At 38.9% G+C, this 25,438-nt stretch overlaps 1 non-coding gene across 1 annotated transcript; it reads left to right on the forward strand.

Moving 5' to 3' along the window:
• Positions 1-23,896: 23,896 nt before the first annotated feature.
• Positions 23,897-24,111, forward strand: LOC111762894 (small nucleolar RNA U3). The gene has a single exon (XR_002795896.1). It is a non-coding gene; the product is annotated as a small nucleolar RNA U3 (small nucleolar RNA).
• Positions 24,112-25,438: the final 1,327 nt, after the last annotated feature.

Consider the following 25,438-nt stretch of genomic DNA (forward strand, 5'->3'; position numbering starts at 1 on the left):
TCACTGTGGGCAGCAGTGAGGGAGGGTCCTGGGCGAGATGTGGTAAGAGCAGGGAGGACGGGGGCAGAGGCTTCCAGCTGCTGTGGGAGCCCTGGTGTCCTTGCCTAATGGCTGCCGGGGTCCCCCGGCACGGCACGTGCACCCACTGGGAAAGGGGCAGTGCTGCAGGGGTGTGAGCTTGGCGCTCGTCCTCTTCTCCTCCTGCGCTGGAGAACCTGTCCAGGGCAGCTCTGTGTCCACTTAGCCCTCCAGAATCACGCCCTCCTCTCCCGTCACTTCTTGTCCTGCTGAAATGCCAACCATTCAGCACAGCTTCCCGACAGAATCCTGGTTTCCTTGGGAGGCATTGCCTCTTCCCCTCTGTGAGAATAATCCAGGCTCCTTGGTCCCGCTCTGGCAGTCAGGGGGTCCCAGGAAGCTGTGGCCCCGAGCACAGCACATGCCTCAGTTTACCTTCCGAGCCCTCCACACCCTTCACCAGGCTTCTTCATCAGCCCCTAAACATACCTTGGCACCCTCCACTAGCTCACAGCATCTCCCCATATCCTTCCCTCCATCATTCTTCTGAGCTTGGCTCAGAATGTGGATTAAATTTAAGATTCACAGAACGTGGTCACGCTTTAGAAGGTGGCTGGATTCCCCGCCCCCTTGTCTCCAGGCATGGTCACACCATTCCAGAAAGGTGAAAATCTACTCCTGGGAAGACAGCTTTGTCAGCGCCTCCTGCTGAGCTCTGCCAAATTCAGAACTCCCAGCAGTCACAACAGGGCGTTCCTCTCAGTTAAACTCTAGCTTCTCTCAGCTGCTGTAAGTCGTTTCTCTTTGTTCTGACAACAGTAGAAGTGAAGCCTCCTCTCCAACAATATTTGCATGGAAATTTAAATCAGCTACTCCTGGCTGTGTCTTCTTGGAGATAAATCAGGCCTCTCTTCTCCTTGGTCCAGTTCTTTGAAACACGTGCACAAATGTTCTACATCTTATTTAAAAGGGTCGGTCGGGAGTTTCTCGCTTCTCTTACAGCAGCTGCATGTTTTGGACCTGACTTCTTCCTTGGTGCCTCCCTCGCTCACCTCTGCTGCACAGACACTCACTGCGTCTCAAGAACCCCCACCTTCATTTCCTGCTCCTCAATCTTCAACGGCCTTCTAAGAGTTAACAGATCTAGTCCGTTTTCCTGGTAAGCTTCCAGCAGTTATGTTTTCCTTTCATTCGTCCATCCATCCATTCATTTAATGCGCTCATTGTCATTTTTAATATGTGCCACTGAGGCACTGTGCTGGGTCACAGAATAAAACGTTGGACAAGATAAGGCTGGATCCCTGCACTCCTGGAGTTTACAGCCTAGCAACGGACACAGATATTAAACAAGTGATTAAACATACAGTTATTTAATTACAATTGCGATGAATGCTAAAAAGAAGGATGTTTTCCTTCCTATTATTCACTGAGCAACCTGCGTTTGTAATGAATGTGCCTCATCAATTAGTTCTAATGATGCTTTCTTTTGCTTATACAATTAAATTGGATTCACTTGGTAATTTATAACCCAGACTCTTTCAGAAAAACTTACAGATCTTAGTTGCATAACAGTATCTGAGAAGAGGCACATGTTTCCAGTGATAATGCAAATGGAGAGATGAGCCCGTGAATGACAGCCTGAGATGGCAGGTCGTGTAGCCCCGAGTGGCAGTGTCTCCTGCCATCCTTTCTGCCTCACCATCCCTGGTCAGGTCTCCAAATGCCACTCCTGACTGAGGCCACAAGAGGCTCAACCACCCCATCCTTGGCCTCGTCCCCCCAACCCACCCTTCATCCTCAGCCTGAAGTTCTCTCACCCAAATATCATCCAACATTACTCACCTCTACAACAGCATTGCACAGCCCCTGCTTCCCAAGAGACTCAGGCCACATGTGCCCCTGTGTCACTCAATGCTCTTCAGAAAGTTTACAAAAGAAACCGGAAAGCCCTTTGAATCCTCTGGATTTTGAATCTCTAAGTTATTTAACAGATCTAGATGATAAGTAGATAGGTGGATGGATGGGATGGGAGGGAGGGACTTGGGTATCTCTGTGGGGGTAATTAGAGTTCCCTGTATGAGTTTTATATTATTTTGGCAACTGTCTTATATGTTTGAAGTTATTTCAAAATAAAAATTTAATAAATGAAATGAACAAAGAAAGAAGAGAAAAATGTGGTGCTTCTGAAGATCTGGCAAAGGTATTTGCAGAGGTCCCAACTGGACTCAGGCTCCAGGTAAGGACAGAAAGGGGACTTTCGGAAGCCTGAGAAGTCATTTCACATAGTCCTTGCCCCACCTGAGTGGCCCCTCAGCCTTCCCAGAGGATCTGCAGACCGCTGAGGCAGGGCGCTTAAAATGGGTCCTGGCAGGCGGTGGCCCTGAGAGAGCCTTGAAGACAAAGGGGCCGACCCCTGAGCAGCAGGGCAACGTGGCTTCCTGAGGACAAGATGCTGCCAAGGAAGACACACTTGGGCTTTTCAGCCCTGACACCTAGAGAAAAAGTGGGAGGTCCTGGCATCTGTCCCACCCCCAACACACACACACACACACACAGCACCCGATGACTAAAACACCCAGAATCTACACCAAGCCTGGAACTGGGGAGCAGGGCTTCCACAGGTACAAGGCATCTTCCCAGGGGAATAAACCCAGCAAGATAAAATGATGATGAGACAGCAACAAAAAACTACAGACCATACCAATAATCAGGAAAACATGGCCCAATCCAATGAACAAACTAAAAACAAGAAAGAGAGGTGGAATATCGAACAAATAATTAAAGCTCTCAAAACATGTATGATGGACCAATACAATGAAGTTAAGGAAGAGATTAAACATATTAAGAAAACACTTGGAGAGCATACAGAAGAAATTGTTATCATGCACAAAAAGATCACGGAGATGATGGGGATCAATAGCACAATCCAAGAAATCAAAAATACACTGTCAGCAAATAACAGCAGATTTGAAGAGGCAGAGGAAAGAATTAGTGATGTGGGAGACAGTACATTTGAAATCAAACAGATAGTAGAATTAATTGATAAAAAGATAGAAAAAATCCAGCTGGGACTTAGGGACCTGAATGACAATGCAAAACGCATGAACATACACATTATAGGCATCCCAGAAGGAGAAAAGAAGGGAAAGGGGACAGAAAGGATGTTGGAGGAAATAATGGCTGAAAACTTCCCAAATCTATTGAGGGAGGTGCATGTATGTGTCCAGGAAGCACAATGCACCCCAAACAGCATAAATCCCAACAGGCCTACCCCAGGACAAATACTTGTCAAATTATCCAATGCACAAGACAAAGAGAAAATACTAAAAGCAACAAGAGAAAAGAGAACCATCACATACAAGGGAGGCTCCATAAGATTAAGTGCTGATCTCCCATCTGAAACCATGGAGGCAAGAAGGGAGTGGTATGACATAATCAAGGTACTAAAAGAGAAGAGTATTCCAAGAATACTCTATCCAGCAAAGCTAGCATTCAAAAATGAGGGAGAGCTCAAAATATTCACAGATAAACAGAAACTAAGAGAGTATGCCAACAAGAAACCTGCCCTTCAAGAAATACTAAAGGGAGTTCTACAGGAAGAAAGAAAAACACAGGAGAGACAGAGTTGGAGGAGAGTGTAAGAACAATTAAAACTATGAAAAGAGAAAAAAAAATCAAACAACATAAGACAAACACAAATCCAAAGAAAATATGGCTAGTGTAACTAATTCCTTGAAAGTAATAACACTAAATGTCAATGGATTAAGCTGTTAAGAGACACAGATTGGAAGATTGGATAAGGAAATATAATCCATCTATATGTTGTCTACAGGAAACTCATCTTAGACCCAGGGATTCAAGGAGATTGAAAGTGAATGGCTGGAAAACAATCTTACAGGTAAACAATAACCAAAAAAGGGCAGGTGTAGCTATATTAATATCAGACAAAATAGACTTTAAATGCAAAACTGTTGTGAGAGACAAAGATGGACACTACATATTAGTTAAAGGGGTAATCTTTCAAGAAAAAAGAACAATCATAAACATTTATGCACATAACAGGGGTGCCTCCAAGTATGTGAGGCAAACACTGGAGAAACTAAGTGAAGAAATAGATGCCTCTACAGTTATAGTGGGGGACTTTAACACATCACTATCACCATTGGACAGAACAGCTAACAACCACCACACCAGGGAATCAAGAGTGCCTACAACTGTAGCAGAGAAATTGCATCCATTATCCATGTGGAATCTAAGCCCCCTCTTGATCTAGAGGTGGAGAGAACATCACCATCCCAGGATCCACAGAATGGAGGGATAAAATATGGATTAGAGTGGACTTACTGATATTCTACTATAAAACTATTGTGACAAGTAATAGAAGAAATTTTAGCATCGAGTTGGAGAAAGTGACCACAGTAGTTGCTGAGGGCAGGGAGAGGGTAGAAGAGATGTGATGTGGGGGTGTTTTTGGGATTTCGAGTTGTCCTTAATGATATTGCAGGATATATAAAGTATACATCCTGCCATAACCCACTGAATGTACTGGGGGAGAGTGTGAACTACAGAGTAAACTATTATTTATGTAAAAAAAAAAAAATTATTTGGAACGGTAAATGGTCTTGAATAGCCAGAAACATCTTAGAAAGGAAAATCAAACTCTCATCTCCAGACTTTAAATCATATTACCTAGCTATAGTGGTAAAAACATCATGGTACTGGCATAAAGACAGATACATAGACCAATGGAACCAAACTGATGGTTCAGAAACAGACCTTCAAGTGTATGGTCAAGTGATTTTTGACTAGCCTGTCAAACCCACACAGCTCAGGTAGAATAGTCCATTTAAAAAATGGTGCCAAAAGAATCGGATATCCATAGCCAAAAGAAGGAAAGAGGACCCTTATCTCACACCTTATCCAAAATTAACTCAAAATGGATCAAAAACCTAAAAATAAAAGCAAGAACCATAAAGCTTCTAGAAGAAATTGTAGGAAAATATCTTCAAGACTTGGTGGTAGGTGGTGAATTCTAAAAGGAGATAAGAGGAGGTCTGAGAAAGACTACTGATATTTAATTTACATAGAAGTTTTAATTAACTTTACTCTAAAATTGTGGAAATGTATAGAGTGGATGGTAACACACAGTGAGGAACAGCTAGTTTATAAATGGGGATGTGGCTGAAAATGGTAGTCTGTGTATGTAAATGCCAATTGACAGAATGCTAGAGAATAATCTAGGAACTGAATAGCACAGTAAACCAAGTGGTGGATGAGAATTGTGGCTAATGGAACAGATGCAAGAGTGTTCTTTGTTAGCTAGAGCAAATGTACATCACTATTGCAGGGTGGTGGGAACGTGGAGAAACATGGGAAAAATACAACAGGCGTGACCTATGATCTGTGGTTAGCAGTAATAATTCAATATTCTTGCATCTATGCCAAAGATATCTGTGTTGATAATGGGGAAATATGGAAAATATGTGCCAAATGTGCACTATGGACATGGTAATAATCAGGTATTATGTTGTCTCTAACAAATGTTCCATCCAGGGTAGTGTGTTGATAGAGGGGTGTTGTTTGGGAATTCTGTACATGTGTATGATTGTTTTATAAGTTTACAACTTCTGTAATAAAAATATATTTTAAAAATAATGACAGGGCGGGTTGGGGAAAAAAATACACCAAATGTAAGCTAAGGACTATAATTAGCAGTAAGATTTTGACAATGTTCTTTCATAATTTATAACAAACATCTCATGACAATGCAAGGTGTTGGTGGAGGGTTGATGTATGGGACCCCTGTATGATGTTATGCATGTTTGCTTTGTAAGTTCACAACTTTTACAATACACTAATTGTTTATGTATGTCCATACACAAATGACATAAAGATAATAATAATAACAATAGGGTGGGTTGGGGGAAAATACTTTGGTTAATAGTAATATTTTGATAATGCTCTTTAATCATTATTTAAAAATGATTAATAACAATGCAAGTTATTGGTGGTAGATCAGGTACGAGAGTCCTGTATGATATTACATATGTTCGTTTTGTAAATTCACAACTATTACTATATACTTATTGTGTACATTTATGTATGAGTGATATACTTCAATAAATTTTTTTTAAAAATTGTGAAAAAAGAGAGAGAAAGGAAAGCATGGAAGGAAAAACATTCCAGCTGAGAAGAGGACTCTGGGCCACGACCTGGGCCCAAAGGAGCCCATAGTAACAGATGAGTGGGAGAGTCAGCGTGGCAGACACCACTGGACCAGTGGCCACAGCACAAAGCCACGGACAGGGAGGCAGGGCCAGAGCATGGGGCTGTGGTGTCGTATTAAGGGATCTCCTGTATTCAAGGCACAGGAGGATAGGAAAGCACTTGAAATATTACAATTACAGCAAGGGTGGATTTGCACTGCCAGATATTAAAAACATATTCTAAAAGAACAATAATTAAGACTAATGTAATTCATTCACTGAACACAGTTTTATTTGCTATCTACCATATGGCAAGGCCCTGATCTAACTGCTGGGGAAGGAGCCATGTGGTTTCTACTGTAGAGGAGGAGCTAGGCAATAAATACAAAGAAAAGAAATAAATGGGCAAGATCACTGCAGAGTGTGATGAATGCTATGAAGCAAACGAAGCAGGAGTGGAGATGGAGAGGAAGCAGAGTTGGCTTGGCTCCGGGAGCGCAGGAAGCCTCTCCGAGGAGGACACGTGTCATCTGAGACAAGGCAGAAGTCAATGGGTGGCCAATGAAGGAGAATATAGAGCTCAAAATATAAAAGAATGTAGAGCAAGAGGAGGGTGGCATTTCAAAGAGCCATGGGTGCATGGTTTGTTAAGTAAGCAGAGCTGGGGAAACTGGCGGCAATTGCTCCAACAATGCTGTCTCTCATTTGCATGCAAAACTCAACGTCAATCACATAGGAGTTAATGATTTAAATGCAAAATGTAATCACAGAAATGCCTCCTGAAGATACTGTTGAGAACCATCTTCTCTCGAGGTGGAAAGTCTGCCCGGAGCAAGACTCGCGAGCGACCGTGCTTGGAGGGGTGGAGAAGGACTCGGCATCAGCAAGTCCCCGGTGGGCTTTGGGCAGGTTATTTAACATTCTTGCATCTCGGAAACAGACACGAGGGTGCCAGCAGCCTGCCAAGGCCAGGGGAGCCCTGGGTGCTGACAGCGTCACAGGCACGCCCCGCCCGCCAAGACTGCCCACCCGTCCTTCTGGCTCTGGGAGGCTGGCAAGGAAAGCCCTACCTTTGTTAGGCCAAACTTTTTACGAAATGAAATAAAATAAACCCCAAAATTACAAATTCCCCCAGTTTTCAAAATGAAAGCAGTAATGGAGCCTACCTCACAGGGTAGAAGCCATTAGCAGAGTAAATCAAAGGGTTAATATCCTAAATGATTTAAGAGTTCCGCATGTCAATGAGAAAAATACATATATCAAAAAAAATGTTATGAACAGACAATACAGGAAGAAGCACATGTGGAAAATAAATTAATGAATCCATGTTACTGGCATGTCATTAAGTTAATATGAAATTCCACAAGATAACATTTCTGCCTAGCCTGTCAGAGATTTCAAAACATTTTAATGTTGTTGGCTAAGTAGTAGGGAAGCAAAAAATGGGGGTAGTAGAATTCTAGAAATCAATGGAAACACCAGCCCTCCCATGTGTGGGTTAAGGGGCTGGGAAGGGCTGCTCTTGACATTGTCCCCGTAGCATGAGAGGAAACCAGGCATGCCTGTCCTTGGCACACGGACTGAGTCGGGAAATGCCCCCTAAGAACAGGCTATTAGTGTATTTTTTAAAAGCCACGCTGGTTTTTAGATCCAGCTCTTTAGGAACAAATATTGTTTCTAAGATCTGAAGCATTGGCAAGAGCTGGGCGCCTCTTCATTCTGAGAGCAACGCCTCCAGAAACGTCTTTGTAATCCAGGCATCGATTTTCCTGGGCCTCTCATATCTTTGCAGAAAGACTTTCCTCCAGGAGCTGATATACCCACACTGATGTCCTGACACTCAGATCAACAGCTGCCGCCCTGGGCCCCAGCTCTATCAAGAACAATAAACCACAGGCACATCCCGGCTAATAGGAATCGCCTCCCAGCTCTGCTCCCGGATTGAGATTCCAGACGTCTTCTGTCGGAGGGCCACAGGGTGGTGACTCTCACTCCGTATTGAAGACATATTCCAGAGTGGTATGTTGAAGGGACTACCTCTTGCTCCCTGACCCTAATTAGCATCAAAACCAACAAGGCTCAGGTGGAACCACATACCAGCATGGGCAGCCATTTATAAACCAGTATTCCTGTTCGTTTCCTTCTTTCTTTTTTGAGGAAATGATTTTTAGCTCCACAGGATCACAAATATTATAACAGTGAAAGCTAAGGATTTCTAGTCTGACTTCACATTGTTGACACATCTGTTTAGATCTTGAATTTAAAATTGCATGCCTACCATGTCCTCAAGAATATGGCAAAGGACACCACACTATTCCATTACATGATGGAAGAGAACTCAATTGTGCATATATTATGTCTCATAAAAGTAAGGTCCTTTGTTAATTTGAGTCACCAAAATGTCTTCATCAGCTACTGTGTGTGAGGCTTTGTCCAAGGGAATGTAATTGCATCTGAGACACAAAGAGGAATAACGCACAAACTCTACCTCCTATGGCAATCACAGTCCAGCAGGAATCTATATGAAAAATTAAACCCAAATAAAGGACTAAATAGCAAATTATGGAAGCCAAGGAAATGGAGCAATTAACTATGAAAAGAGAAGGGAGATCTGGGCAGAGAAATAGCAAAATGACATCTTCTCCCCAAAGTCACTGTTCTCAGGATTCCCTATTCCAAAATCTGACGCAGGTGTCTACCTGTTGCCCATACCAAAACCCCGGGCATCATCCCTGACTCTCCCCTCCCCTGGAAGCCTACATTTTGTTGATCACTGGCTCCTGCACATCCAAACCACTTCTCTCCACCCCATTTCCACTAACCTAGTCCCAGGTTACGTGTGCGCTTGTCCCCTGTCTACTGTCCAATTCTCCTGTCCATACCAAAGCTGGAGAATCCTTTCAAAAATTCAAGTTGGCCATGTCAGACCTGGACTGAAACCATTTGATGGCTCTCTATTGCTCTCAAGGAATCTCAAAGTAAAGTTCACAGTTCATAAGACACTTGGGAAACCTCCTCTCTCTTTTCTCCCTTCTCATGTCCAGATCCTCAGTATCATTCAGCTCCACACATGTGCCCTGCTTTCCTTTTTACTAGACCCATTTCTAATACCCAAACCCCTAACTCTACTCCATTCCATAACATCTACTCATCCTGCATGTCTCACCAAAGAGATCACTTCCATTGTGGCTCCAAGTACTGGTTATGTGGCTTCCTTGCTTAGGCCTGCCACAGCATGTGCACTTGACTTATGGCAGCACTCATCACACTGTATCACATTTACCTGTTAACTGGACTGGAAAGGGACAGTGTCTGTTGAGGCTGCCATTTTTATCTCTGGTGCCTAACACAGTGCCTGGTCAATAATAGCTACTTAGTCCTTATTTGTAGAAGGAGGGTAGGACAGGGGAGTCTTTACCATGGTGTAAATATTGACCTGGGCTGGGAAGCATCAGTAATTGAAGCACAATGTGAAAGGACAGTTAAGACAAGCAAGGACTCAAAGTATAAAAACATGTGGTCTTTTTAGGGAATTCCAAAAAGAGGTATATAATGGGGTATACGGGTGGAAAGGCAGATTGTGACCAGATCGTAGAAGACCTTGAAAGTAGGATAAAGAGTTAGGAGATAAAACTTCTGCTATCATCCTTAACGGAGTAACAGAGAGAGGATTTACTCTAACCCAAAACAACCAAAAGAAAACAACAGACAAAACATACCAAAGACACCAGACAATAAAGGAAAATGATCTGTGAGAGACAGAAAGCAAGCAAGGAGAGGCTTACGACTGTACCAGCTTAGTTCCTTGAGAGTTTCCAGGTCAAGGGAACCAAGGTTGAGCCTGGTGGTGCCCCTGAGCAAAGAGCTGAGAACAGAGACTCTGGGGAAACCAAGGTGGCTAGAGTTTGCAAAACAGAGTGCCAAAGAACAGAGAGCTGCATAAGAGAATGCTGACGTTACCCAAAGTAATACCTTGGAATACTCCGCAGAGGACTAATCACATGCATTTATGAGGAATCTTCAGGAAGCCAGGAAAAAGACTATCCAAAAGGATTAGAACACAGTTCCTGGTACTCGCATGGGGCCAGAAATAGTACCCATTTCCAAGAACTGGAACGAAAAACCTCATAATTCATGGTGCACTGGGTAAAACACTGAGGAAAGTCTTGCCTCAATAGTTGAAATAATAGTCTAGATGGAATACTGCTGCAGACCCAAACAATGAATCAGAAACGCAAGACCTAAAAGAAACAAACTGCCTCCAAGCAACAGAACTTTTTGTTCTAGAAAAAAAATAACTAACATCCAAGGAAAAGTCATAATGTCGGATATCCAATCAAAGATTACCAGACATACAAAGAATCAGGAAAACAAAACTCATACTGAGTTTCAATCAATAGAATCTCACCCAGAATGGACACAGATATTAGAATTAGCAGTAAAGAACATTTAAAATATTGCAAATGTATACCATATGTTCAGAAAGTTACATGAAGAAATGGAAAATATGAAAACAGAACTTCTAAAGGCCAGAACTGAAATATCTGAGATAAAAATTAGACTGGATCAGATTAAAAACAAATTAGACATTATTAAAAAGATTAGTGGACATGAAGACAAAGCAACAGAAACTATCCAAAATAAAATAAAAAGAGATAAAATAATAAATAAAAATTAGAAGATGATCAGTCAATATAGGACACCTTTGAGAGATATAAGATAAATGTCATTTGAATCTCTGAACAACTGGAGGGAGAGAGAAAAAAAATGAAGAACTATTGGCTCAAATGTTTTTACTGTGATAAAACAATAAACTAGAGATCCAAGGGTTTAATGAAACTAAAGGTACATGGTAATCAAAATGGCCAAAATCTGTGATAAAGAGGAAGTCTTAAAGATAGAGAGATAAAAAAAGATGAGGACAGCATCAGCTTTCTCGCTGGAAGCAATGCAAGTGAGAGGACAGAGTGCAACATCTTCAAATGACTAAAGAAAAAACTCTCAACCCAGTGAAAACAGTTCAAAAGTAAAGGTGAAATAAATGGCATTTTGATAAATGCAAAATGCAAAGAATTTATGATGAGCAGTCCTGTTAAAGGAAGTTCTTCAGGCAGAAAGAAAATGGTAATAAATTTAAACATAAATCTACAGAAAGGAATGCAGAGCTCTGAAAATGATAATTACCCTGCTAAAAGTGTAAGATTTTCTTCATTATTTAAATCTCTTAAAAAGATAATTGACTATTATTGTGGAGTTTATATCATATGTATAAATAAAATATATGAAAGAAATATATAGCCTGAAGGGGAGAAATGGTAGTGTGCTATTATGATGTTCTTATACTATCCATGAAATAGTAAAATGTAATTTGAAGATTGACTGTTATGTTAAACATGCATATTATAAACCCTAAAAAAATCACTAAATTAAACAGTTATAGCTAATAAGCTAACAATGGAGATAAAATGAAATCATAAAATTATACCATTTATTAAAAATAAGGCAAAGAAGAGGAAAAATGAACAAAAACAGATAAGACAAGAAGAAAACTAATAGCAATCTTATAGACTTAAAGCAGAACAAATGGATAATATTAAGTGTAAGTAGACTAAACCCTCCAACTGAAATGAAAAGTTTGTCAGATGAGATGAAAAAGTAAAAGCCAACCACAGGGTTCTCATAAAAATGCACTAGAAATGTAAACTTGAAAACGAGTTAAAACAAAAGCATAGGGAAAGGATTTAACATGCTAACACCAATCAAGAGAAAGTTGGATTATTTATTTGCATATGAGAAAAATAAGGTCAGAGAAAATATTAACATAGATAAGCTCATTTCATAATGAGAAGGGGCCAAATAATCAGTGAATCAAGAGGCTGTAACAGTCTTAAACCTTTATGAACTTAACAACATAATAATACAGTAACATTAAACAAAAATTGATATGAATACAAAGAGAAATAGACAAATTCACAAATACAGTCAGAGATTTCAACAGTTTTCCCTCAATAACTGATAGAAGTAGAAAGAAAATCAGGAAACATATTATACTTCAAGAACACAATCAACCAACTTGATTGACATTTAAAGAATATCCCACCCAATACTAGTAGATTGTGCATTCTTTTCAAGTATACGCAGCATTTATCAAGATAGCTCATGTCCTGGACCATAAGATAAGCAGAAATAAATTCCAAAGGATTCAAGTCATAAAAACATGTGCTTTGACTACAACAGAATTAAATTTGAAATTAATAACAGAAAAATATCTAGAATATGCCCATATGTTTGGAAATAAAATAACATACTTCAGAATAACCCATGGGTCAAAGAAAAACTCAAGAGGGAAATGATTTTAGAATGTGTGGAATACAGCTGCATATTAAATCTACATTAAGTAAAAGAAAGGAAATAATAGAGATAAAAATGGAAACGAATGAAGAAGAAAACAGAAAATCAAGAAAATCAAAATTTGTTTATTTGAGGAGATCAATGTAATTGATAAACCTCTAGCCAGACTGATCAAGAGACAGAAAAAAAGAGGGGACACAAATTACCCATATTAAGAAAGGACCAGTGACTTCACTACAGTTTCAATTAGTATTAAAAGGGAAACTTATGAACAACTTTAAGTCTATAAATTCAGTAATATGATGAAATTGAAAAATTCATAAAAGATATAAACTATAAATACCCACTAAAAATAAATGTTAAAAGCCTTATATCTAAAGAAATTGAAATTGTAGTTAGCTACAAAAAATTAATAAATTTTGCAAATCATCCATCAATATATTAAATGATTAATACATCATAACCAAGTAAAGTTTATCCCAGGAATATAAGGTTTGTTTAACATTTGAAAATCAATCAATGTAAATATTAGCAGACTAAACAATTTTTAAAAAACAAATTTAAAAAAACAATTTTTAAAAAACTAAACAATTTTTAAAAAAATAAAAAACACATGATGATCTCACATGATGATCTCAAGTGAACAGAAAAGGCATTTGACAAAATCCAGCATTTGTTGCCCTTAAAAACTCAGCAGACGGGAAATAAAAGTGAACTCCCTTAACCTGATAAAGAGCATCTACAAGAAAACTGCAGCTATCATACTTAATGGTGAGAAGCTGGATACCTTTCCCCTAAGATCAGGAATAAACAAGGATGACCTTCTCACCCCTTGTCCAATATTTCACGGACGGTTCTGTCCAGTGCAATCAGGCCAGCCAAAGAAATAAAAGGCATCCACATTGGAAAGGAAGAAGGAGAAACTGTCTTCATTTTTAGATAACATGATCATTGATGACAAAAATTCAATGGAATTTTCAAAAACTACTAGAACGAAAAGGTGCATTTTGGCAATGTTGCTAGGATACAACACCAGCAACCTCAAATCAATTTTATTTCTATATTCTAGCAACAAATAACCATAACTTTCATCTACGAAAGGAATATAATTTATAATAGTATTAAAATGAAATAGAGATAAATCCCACGAAAGATATGTAACAGCTTACACCACAAACTAGAAAATATTGCTAAAAGAGATCAAAGAACTCTTAAATAAATGAAAATTAATACTTTGATTTTAGGTCAAAAGACTCAATATTATCAAAATGTTAATTTCCCCAAATTTATTAATAGATTTAATGCTATTCCAAACAAAATCCTAACAATATTTTTTGTTGGAATTGACAAGCCTCTTCAAATTTCATATGAAAAAGCAAAAATCATGGAAAAATGAAAAAGGAAATTAAAAAACAACAACATTAAAAAGATTAAACAACTTAACTGTAAGGCTAATTTTTAAATTACAATAATCAAAACAGTATGTTGTTATTATCAGCACAGACAATAGGTAAAAGGAACGAAATAGAGAGTCCAATAATAGACCACCCAAAGAAAGACACTGAATTTTGACAAAGGTGAAAATGCAATTAATTCACCAGGGAAAATATAGTTTGCCAAGCAATCATGATGGAACAATTGATTTTCCATATGCAAAAAATAAAAAACAAAACAACAAATAATTTTTTAAAGATACACCACACCATATTAAAAAATTAGCTCCAAGTTGAAAATAGAACTCAATCTGAAACCTAATCCATGAAGCTTCTGAAAGAAAATATAGGAGAAAGTATTTGTGACCTTAAATTAGGCAAAGAGTTGTTACACACCACTCACAAAGCACAGCCCACCAAAGACAACTGGATAAATTGGAGTTTATCCAAACTATAAACCTGTGCTCTTTAAATGATAGTACTAAGAGAATAGAAAGATATTGGGAAAACATTTGCAAATCACATATATGACTGAGGACTTATATTCAAGTTCTGTAGAGAACTCACAAAACACAATACAAAGAAAAAAATAACCCAATAAAAAAAAACAGGCAAAAGATTTGATCAGATATTTCACCAAGGATATATAAATAGCAAATAATCACATAAAACTTCCTCAATAGCATGAGTCATTAGGGAAATGCAAACTGACACTACAATAAGATTCTTCTACGATACACCTACCAGAAGGACTAAAATGAGCAATACTGAGTCTAACGTGTTGCTGCGGGTATGGGATGACTGGAACTTCCATGCACTGCTGCTTAGCATACAAAATGGTACAACCACCTTGGGATCATTTTTCATACATTTAAACATACATATACCATATGATCTCACCATTCCACGTGTGGGTATTTACCCTAGTGTGAACAAAGCATATGGACATACAAAGCCTCGTGCATTTGTTCATAGCAACTTTATTTGTAATAGCACAAAACTGGAAAAGAATAAATATTTAAATCAAGAGATGAACTAACAAACAACAGTGGAATGAAAACACACACACCTCACATATATGATAGAATACTGTTCAGAAGTACTGAACAGGAATTAATTATTTTTTATTCATTTTTTTAAAGATACATGGATCACACAAAAAATTAAATTAAATTTTTACATTATAATTTTACATTAAAATATTTTACATTAAAAAATATAAGATGTTCCCATATATCCCACTCTCCATACCCCCCACTCATTCATTGCATTTGTTTTTTTTTTTAATATTTATTTATTATTATTATTATTTTTTAATTACATTAAAAAAATATATATGAGGTCCCATTCAACCCCACCGCCCCCGCCCCCCACTCCCCCCACAGCAACACTCTCTCCCATCATCCTGACACATCCATTGCACCTGGTAAGTTCATCTCTGAGCATCACTGCACCCCATAGTCAATGGTCCACATCATAGCCCAGACTCTCTCACGTTCCATCCAGTGGGCCCTGGGGGGATCTACAGTGTCCCGTAATTGTCCGTGAAGCACTATCCAGGACAACTCCACGTCCTCATTCATTGCATTTGATAAGTACCTTTTGGAGCATTGCTACACAGCCTGGATTATAGCTTATGTTGTAGTTTACACTCTCTCACAGTCCATTCAGTGGGTTATGGTGGGATATATAGTGTCCCGCATCTGTCCCTGCAATATCATTGTGGACAATTCCAAGTCCCAAAAATGCCCTAATATCACACCTCTTTTTCCCTCTCCCTGCCTTCAGCAACTCCCGTGACCACTGTCTCCATATCAATGATATAATTTCTTTCATTGCTAGAGTCACAATATTTCTAAAGTACCAGTAAGTCCACTCTAATCCATATTTTATCCTTCCATCCTGAGGACCCTGGGATGGCAGTGTCCAGTCCACCTCTAATTGAAGAAGGGGCTTAGATCCCACATGACTGATGGATGGAATTCTCCTGCTTGCAGCTGTAGACTCTCTTCGTTTACTGGTGCAGTGGTTGACCATCCTGATCTCCCTGTTAGCTGACCTGGCTAAGTCCAATGAACCGGAGTATAGCTGTTGCAACTCTGCTGAGGCTCAGGGCCTAGTTGGCAGGTAGACAGTCCAAAGATTGAAGTCTCCTGAGCATACACCAACCCATGCACCAACCACAGGTTCAGTAAAAGTGACAGAAGAGGCATCTGAGTCCAACTCCATCACACTCAGGAGCACAAATTCCAAAGTAGGGCCCACTGACAAGGCACTGAACCCTAGAGCCATCTGTCATGATCATAGGACTTGGGTGTCTCCATAGCCCTCAGGAGCACCACTATCTGAGGGGAGGGAGAAAGAGGAATAGAATGGTTGGAAGAGGGAGTAACTGGGGGGCAATGGAAGTGTTCCGCATGATCCTCTAATGATGGATACAGGCCATGTTAAATACCACCAAAAATTTATAAAGGTGTAGAGTCTAAAATGTAAACCATAATGTAACCAAAAATTTATAAGAGGACTTAATTCTTGATGCATGGAATAGTGTGAATGAATCTCAGAGTCATTATGCTGAGTGAAGACAGGCAGACAAAAACAAATACACCCCACATGATTCCCTTTGTGTAAAACTCTGTAAAAGACTGTAGTGGCAGGAAGCAGATCAGTGGTTGCTTAGGGGGTCGGGATGGGTAAGGAAAGTCAGTAGAAAGAGTATAAGGGGGCACAAAGTTGTTCTTGGGGTGATGGATATGTTCACTATCTTAAAAGTGGTAATTTCATAGGTTCATGCATATGTCAAAACTCATCAAACTGTACACTTTCAATATGTGCAATCCACCATATGTCAACGATATCTCTTTAAAAAGCTGTTGATAAATAACAAGAAGAAAGTTCACAGGATACAAGACAAATATACAAAAATCAATTATATTTCTATATATGAACAATGAATGATCTAAAAAGAAATTAAAGAATATACCAATCATGGGAGCATCAAAAAAAATGCAACATTTAGGAAAAATTTTAACAAAAATATGCAAGATTTGTACATTGTAAGTAATAGAATATTGTTGAGGAAATTAATGAAAATCTAAAACATGGAGAGAAATTTCTTGTTCATGGATTGGAAGGCTGAATATTAAGATGCTAATTCTCCCCAAACCAATCTTTAGATTCAACATTCAGCCGGCTTAATTTCAGAGATTGGCAAGGTAATCCTAAAATTTATATATATACTAATGCAAAAGACAGAGTATAGCCAATTTTGAGAAAGAAGAAAAAAGTTGGAGACTTTCACTTCCCACTCTTAAAACTTACTATAATAATCAAGACAGTATGCTATGAACATAAGGGTAAGAACACAGATCAATAGATCAGACCTGAGAGTCTAGAAATAAGTTCTTACATTTATAATCAATTGATTTGTATCAAAGTTGCCAAGGCAATCCTCTCGGGGAAAAGATCACCCTTTTAACACTTAGTTTTAGGACAACTGGATATCCACATGCACCAAGATGAACTTAGATACCATACACAAAAATTAATTCAAAATGGGTCAGAGATACAAATGTAAGAGCTAAAACAATAAAACATTTAGAATAAAACATGGGAGAAAAATTCAAGACCTTGGGGTAGACATGACACCAAAAGCATGGTCCATAAAAGAAAAAGACAATAAATTGGGCCTCATTAAAATTCAAAACACCATTTTAAAAAATGAAAATTCAAGCAATATACTGGGAGAAAATATTTGCAAAACACATATCTGATAAAGGACCTGTATCTCAAATATACAAAAAAAAAAAGTTTACAACTCAATAAAAAAAGACAATAAAAATAAGCACAGTATTTAAAAAAGCATTTCACCATCGAAAATATACAAATAGCTAATAAGAACATAGGAAGATGGTCCACACCACTATCCATAAGGAAAATGCTAACTAAGACTTTGAGGAGATGCCATTTTGCATCCACGAGAAAGGCTACAAGAAAAACAGACTGAAACAATAGTCATGGAGAAATGGGAAACCTCCTGCCTTCTTATTGGAAATGTAATATATCACAGCCACTTTGGAAAATAATTTTCCTGTTTCTTAAACATAAATGCAACTTATGATATAGCAATTCCACCTTTTAGGGGTCTCCCCAAGAAAAATGAAAATATGTTTATACAAAATTTGCCACTAGATGAACTTTGCAGCATTATTCAGAATAGCCAAAAATTGGAAATAATTTAAATACCCATCAGCTGGTTAATGTAAAGATGATGGAAGAATATTCATCAATAAAAGGGATGAACTGCATATACATGTTATAACATGGATGACTCTCAGAAACATTATGTTGCTGAAATAAGCCAGACATAAGAGACCACATATGAATGATTTGATTTATTTAAAAAAAAAAATTCCAAGAAAAGGCAGAGCTACAAAAGAGGAAACATAGACGGGTGGTTGTGTGGGGCGGCAGAGAGGACTGACAATAATTGTGTGCATATTGCTGTGATGAAAAAAAGTCTAAAGCAGATTTATGGTGAAGATTGCAATCTTGGTCAATTTACTAAAAAATCAGTGAATTTTATACTTGAGAAATTTATATGATAGTAAACTGCCTCAATAAACTTATTGAGTGAAAAAGGTAAAGTAGTGATTAAAAAAATGTTAAGGGTGCGCCTAAAAGTTTTTGAACCTGTTTTTGATTGATCCAACCTGTATTTTGGGAAGAAAATGCCAATTCTTACATGAAGGACAGATGAGCTATATGAGCATGACAGTTTTGAAGTAATAACACTACTAAATATGACAGCTCTCTACTGAACACACGCAGTACAGGTCTGAGTCTTCTGTGACCCCAGAAAATCCTGTTTTACAAGCAAATCACGCCTATGCCTTAAACCCATAATAAGGAACCTTATGACTAGATTCAGTTGAAACCTTCTGATTTGCTCACTTTTCATTAAATCACTTTAGTTAAGGGCCTTTGCCTGGATTGAGGACCCAAGAGGCTGAAGGAGAAGAGGCCTGGAGGAGGGGAGAGAAGAACCACATGCCTGGCCACCTGCAGCTGAGCTCGGGGAGAAGGAGAGCCTGGAGGAGAAGGCTGAGACGGGCAGGGCCGCCATCATGCCTGCCATGTGCCCAGTCGCCCACGGTGACCTTCGGTGGGACGGCATCTCGGATGAGATCTTGATTTGGAAACGCTCCCAGTCTCAAGATGGTCAGCTTTTAACCTAATAAATTCCCATGATAAAAGCCAACCCATTTCTGGTATATTGCTCCCAGCAGCTTTTAGCAAACTAAAGTACGCACTATGGTATATAATCTAAGGCAACCAAGGTTCATTCCAAAAGCTCAGTAATCAAGGAGGAAAACGGCCTTCCTAGCATACTAAACCAAATGCATGTGTCTCCACCTAAACAGACAAAGTCAAGTAGTCCTGGAGCGACGTGGAGGTTGTGGGGAGGGCTTCCTACTCACAGCCATCTTCCTGTTATGCCATTTGACAAATGTTGATCTAGTTTCTGAATTCAAGTCCTTAGGCAGCAAATCCTGTTTCATCTCATAGCACATCCGACTAATGTGACAAGTGGGAAATATGACAGTTCTGATGTTATGTGCCAAAGACCATTCAGCAGGTGACGGAACTTACCTGCCTGCTTGAAAACTAGCGCCATCTGCCAACTGCAGGCTGGTGACATAAAAAGCTCTAACATGGAAGTGCAGGGGAGATGATGTATATGCCAATCCAACATCTGATTTTGACAAATGTCATATTTTAATGAAAATACACCGTATGAGTCAAAAGTATAAATTTTTTGCAACCTCCAAGCTTGTACTAGTTTGTACGGTGGGAATTAGGCTTCCTGATGTTTTCTTGCTTAGATCCCTAGAAGACTGCCACTTCAACTTCCCTCTCCAAATTCCCTTTATTCAGGTCCCTTCCTATAGCCCTGCCTCAACCAGTCCTTCTCCTGAAACTTTCTTTAAATCACTAATATTTGTATTTTGTTCTTCATTTCCTTTGAACTACGATAGATTTTAAACAGTATGCCATAGCTGGCAGAAATACGTCTTTTCAGTATTCATCCATGCCGTATCAGTGCTCAGTCGTGCATCACTAAGAAAGGGTCGTTCCTTCTTGCTGAGCCTGTAACAATGCCATCATTTTCGAGTAGGTTTACAGTTGACATGAGGGGGAACACCTCTCCGCATTTAAGAATCCGCAGTGAAAATCACACAGTGCTGAAAGGCTAGTGACAGAACAAGAAGCAGAGAGTGCAGGGCAGGCTGGGTGGGGAGTGTGCTCAGAGCCCTGCCCTCAGGAGCAGGTCCAGGCGTGGCAGAGGGAAGCTGACAATTGGGAACTGACTGTACAGCCAGAGGTCTGTCCTCAGAAGAGCAGTTCAATCACACAAAGGCTCAGACCGAGGAGAGGAAGCCAAAGGCAGGAAGGGCTCTATTCCCCACTGCTCCAGATGCCCAGCCAGAAGTCAGCTGAGAGAACAGTCCAGTCTAGTTGGATTAGATGACCTCCAGTTTCCTTTCCAACCCCCAATCTAGGATTAAAAACAATCGTTAAGTTTCCTTCTAACATGTGAATTACATGAGTCTATTTTTAATAAACCTAAAGCATTAAGGAAAGCTATGCCAAGTATGGTTGGAAGGAGGGATAAAATATAATTTGTATCAGAAAGTGTTGGAAAAATTATTAACTTCAGAGTTATAATTTTAAAGAACCAAACTTCAGTTATTAGAAAAATGCACATACATATAATATTTCAAGCCAAATGATTGACTTGTTTTCTGTGATTTTATTCTTAGACAATAGTCAAAGAGATATTTGACTTCAACAATACATCAGAGATCATTTACCCATGATCTTGAAACTCCTGGAAATTTGTAAGCAAAATTTCGTTGGTATATACTTTTCCTTATGTGAAGTGAAGGTCCATAACTTCTGCCATTATTTGCAAAGAAGCCCATGACTCCCAAAATGTATAAACCTCTGATTAAAATTTGTGTTTGAGTCAATATGGCACATGTTATGGACTGCAGGCTGCGAGGGAGCTGGGGAAGTAAGATCTGGAAAGAAGGACAGCAGGAGCAGGGAAGGTCCAGAGTAGCCCACCTGCATACCATAGTCTGCAGTAAAAGTGGGAAGCCAGATGCATCCAGCTGCCAGGGCTCCCATGAGGGGAGCTGGTGGCAAGGGCATGGAAGGCTTTGCCTTTTTGGCCTGCCCGCAGGGCCTGGGGTCCCTGTTGGTCACAGCTGGCCAGCAGGGCCAGCAGCAGGAATGAGAGTGCACCTGGAGCGAGGGGGAGCGAGGACAGCCCGGCTGCTGCTGCCACCTCTCCATCCGCCTCTGCGTCTATCCATGAAGGCCTTCGAGGAGGAACGGTTGCTGTTTGACTTCCGCCCTCTGAATCTCAGGCAACTTTCTCTTTTGGCCGACTCTACCCAGAAATCATACAAGGAAGGATATTCAGAACACTTCCAAGTCAACTTAGCCAAGTTAAGACAGAATAAAACCTCTACAAAATCTTTAAACTACCAAAAAAAAAAAATCTGAAAATAATGGAAAATTATAAAAAGCATGGTTTCAAGCACATGAATGAGCTGAAAAGAATAATATACTCAAAGGCTACAAACAAAATATGGAATTAAGTGAGTGCCAAGCTGGGAGATGCCCCAGGTACCAGAGTGCTCTCCAGTGACCCGGGACTTCCGTTTCCATCCCTGCTGAAGGACAAAACTCCTGAGGGGCTAAACCCTCACATAAAACAAAAACCAATTCCAACCTGCAAAAGAAAGCAGCAAAGAAACTTGACTACCAAACATAAGGAAACAACAAGCTACAGCAGCAACAACAAAACAGGCAGGAAAACACAGGGGCAACAATTAGAGAAACAACGAACAACAGAATCAGACTAACTTCAGATAACAATTTCAAAATATGAAGTAATCATGTAGACTATGAACAAACAAAAGAGAGACAATAAATATGATTAGAAAAGAGCAAGAGACCAATGACCAGTCAGATTTTAAAAGAAAATATATTTAAAGAAATTTAAAATATATGTTAAAATTAAAATGCACAGGATTAAACTTGTAGCTTGGACCAGATGCAGAGAGAACTGATGAATTAGAAAATAGATCTAAAGAAATTACCAAGAGTATAGCACATAGTGATAAAGGGTTGGCATATGTGTAAGAAATGATAAGAGAGATGGAGGGTAGACAGAGGAAACTAGCATATATCTAATAGAAGTTCCAAAGGAAACAGAAAGATTGGTTGAGAGGCAATTTTTTGAAGCTATAATGCCTGAGATCTTTCCATAAACATGAAAGACATAAATCCTCAGAATTACAGACAAGATAAATCCCAAAGAATAAACAAAAAGAAATCCACAATGTAAAGAGAGCCTATCTAGAGCAATGGAAATGTTTTAGTAATGTATGGTGATGATGGTAGCACAACATTGTGAGTGTAATTAACGGCAATGAATTATATATGAATGTGGTTAAAAGGGGAAGTATTAGGTTGTATGTATGATAATAGAGTTCTTTTTTTTAAAAAGCCACGGAACTTCCCTACAGTAATAGTGAACCCTAAGTTAAGTTATGTACTATAGCTACTAGTACAGTTATAAAAAGGTGCTTTTGTTGATTGTCACAAAGGTACCATATCAATGCAAGGTGTTAATAATAGAGTAGTAGATGGGAATCCTGTATTTTATGCAAGATTGTTCTATAAACCCACAATTTCTCTAGTAAAAAAAAAAAGAGGGAGATCCACATTGAAGCATATTATAGAGAAATTGTAGAACCTCAAAGATAAAGATGATTTTAAAAGCGGAATCCATATACCCAAAATGCATAAAAAACATAATGAACTTCTACAAAACAATACAAAAATGATAAATAACACAAGAGAAAAAAGAGAAAGAACAAGATATTCAAATAGCAATTAAATGTATGATCAGGTGTTCAACAACATTAATATTCAGGAAATACAAACTGAAATATAAAATACATTCACCAAAAGGGCTAATACCAAATGTGGAAAACAGGAATTCCCATACACTGATGGTAAAAGTTTAAACTCTCACAAGCACTGGGGGAAACATTGGGCATCTTCTCCTAAAGTTGAAAGCATAGTGTCTTAGGATCCAAGAATTTCTCTTCCAGGTATATTCCTAAAGATACAAATGCACTTGAACCACAAAAAAAACATGCTGCACAAGAATGTTCATAGCTGAATTATTCAAAATAGTCCATAACCAGAAAGCAACTAAACTGACCTTCAAAAGAATAATAGATAAATTGTGGGTTGTGCATATGCATTATGAAAATGAATAAACTATAGTTACATTCCACACACTGAATTGCCCTCATAAACATAATATTGAAGGAGAAAAGTCAAGATATAAATTATATTAATTTATTTGCTTATTTGTTTATTTTCAAAGAAGAAAAAACAAAATGCTGGTGTTTAGGAATGCATGGTTAGGTGGTAGAATTTTAAAGAGAACAGCTGATAATGATAAAGGGGGGCGATGGTTTCCAGTAGAGGCGAGAAGCAGGAGTTACTTCTGGGGTGCTGGCCACAGTGTCTTTCGTGACATGGGTGGTGCTTATACCTGCATGCTCATGCGTGACAGCTCATTGGTTTGTACTGGTTTGTTCTGTTTATTGTCTACATGTACTTTCTATTATATATGACAAACAACAGAACTAAAATACTGGAGAGAAATTTGTAGTATCAAGAGGGGATGATGGGAGTAAACAATACTGTAAGGTTCTTGCATCATTCAGGCAGGTGGTAAAGATATTGATTAGCAATGGCCTTCATTAGGTAGAGGGTAAAATTAGATAAAGTTAAAAGACGATACTTTCAGGGGTCATTTCTATAGTTTATTACTGGAGAAGGTTCTCTGAACGTGCAGGGCACCGAGAGTCACAAGGAGCAGGTGCAGTCGATCTCCTGGGCGTGCAGCTGGCTCTAGGTGTTGCTTCCTTGCACCTCCTCCTGCCGCTGATGATCGTTCTCCTCTCCCATTTTAGAGGAATAAGAGGAAGGCACGCAGTCTGAGTGGGTTTCATTTACACAGGTGTTTCCTTTAGTGTTAATACTTACTGCAGGCTTCTTACTCCAATGTTCTAAGTTTATCCCTTATTCTTTCTTTTTCTCTCCAGTTTCTAGGTTTTCACTTATGCTCCGTATTACCTCTCCTAGGCACATTGCCATCTAACTTCTACTTGACTCAGCATGGACCAGCGTTCCGTGAGCTAGTTTTGCGCTTGGTAGTGGAGCAAACTTTTTCCTCACAATCCTAAGGAATCCTCTCCTGGAACTGAGCATCTTCCCTCACTACCGCTTAGGTGCGTTTTTTAGACCATTTTCTTTTTTTCCTATCTAAAGTTACCCCCGAACTAGGCACAGACTGAACTTCTGACCCACAGAAGCTCATCTCTCCCTAAAGAAGTCACGTCTGGCCTCCCCTAAGATACCCCATTCCCCTGAACTCTGCAAAAGTCTTCCTCTGAATCTCCTTCCTCAGGAATCCTCTTCTATATGATACCTGATAACCTGGATTTTAACAGGTACTTGGAAGCTGAGTGTGGACTTGTGCAATTTAGTTAAAATGTGTATCGACTAAAGGTTATGAACATTCAGAGAAGTAATGAAATACCATCAACAACTTAAAAAAATGTTAAGAAATAATAGAATAACGAAGTGGAAATGATTCCAGTTTTATCAGTCATCACAATAAGATGAATGGAATAAAGTCTCCCAAAAACAAACATTGTCACATAAGATTTTAAAATATAACCATATACATTTGCCAAAAGACTTACACCTAAAACTTGAGGTCAAAAAATGTTGAAAATAAAAACATGGGGAAAAAAACACCTATCAGGCACTCACTAAATACAAGAAATTATGATAACAGTGTACTTTGAAGCCAGGAGCACAGTTAGAGATTTCTTTTAAAAAGGAGACTCCATAACAATAAAAGGTTAAAGGTTCCAGGGAGACACAAAAATTTCAAAATTCTATGACCCTAACAACAAAGCTATTAAATATATAAAGCAAAAATGGACAGAACTAAAAGGAGAAATTTACAAATCCGCTTTATTGACATAAATTTAGCATTCATGTCTCTAGCTTTGATAGATATGGATGCAAAAAGGGAAAGAAAAAAAAAACAGTAATGTTGTGAGAGATTTTAGCAATTCAGTAAAACGTTGGATCTAAAGGGCTTCTGGAGAACTCGTTCCCACGCTGGCAGGGCTCAGTTTCTTTTCGAAGGCCTCCAGAATATTTTCAGAAACTGAGTTCCCACTACCTCATGGAGTAATCTCAACACATTTTCAAGTTAATGGCAAGATACAGATCCCTTTTTTCTCATCATAATATAAT

The sequence above is a fragment of the Dasypus novemcinctus genome, chromosome 6, assembly GCF_030445035.2.
Source record: "Dasypus novemcinctus isolate mDasNov1 chromosome 6, mDasNov1.1.hap2, whole genome shotgun sequence".
In the NCBI taxonomy this organism is placed as follows: domain Eukaryota; kingdom Metazoa; phylum Chordata; class Mammalia; order Cingulata; family Dasypodidae; genus Dasypus; species Dasypus novemcinctus.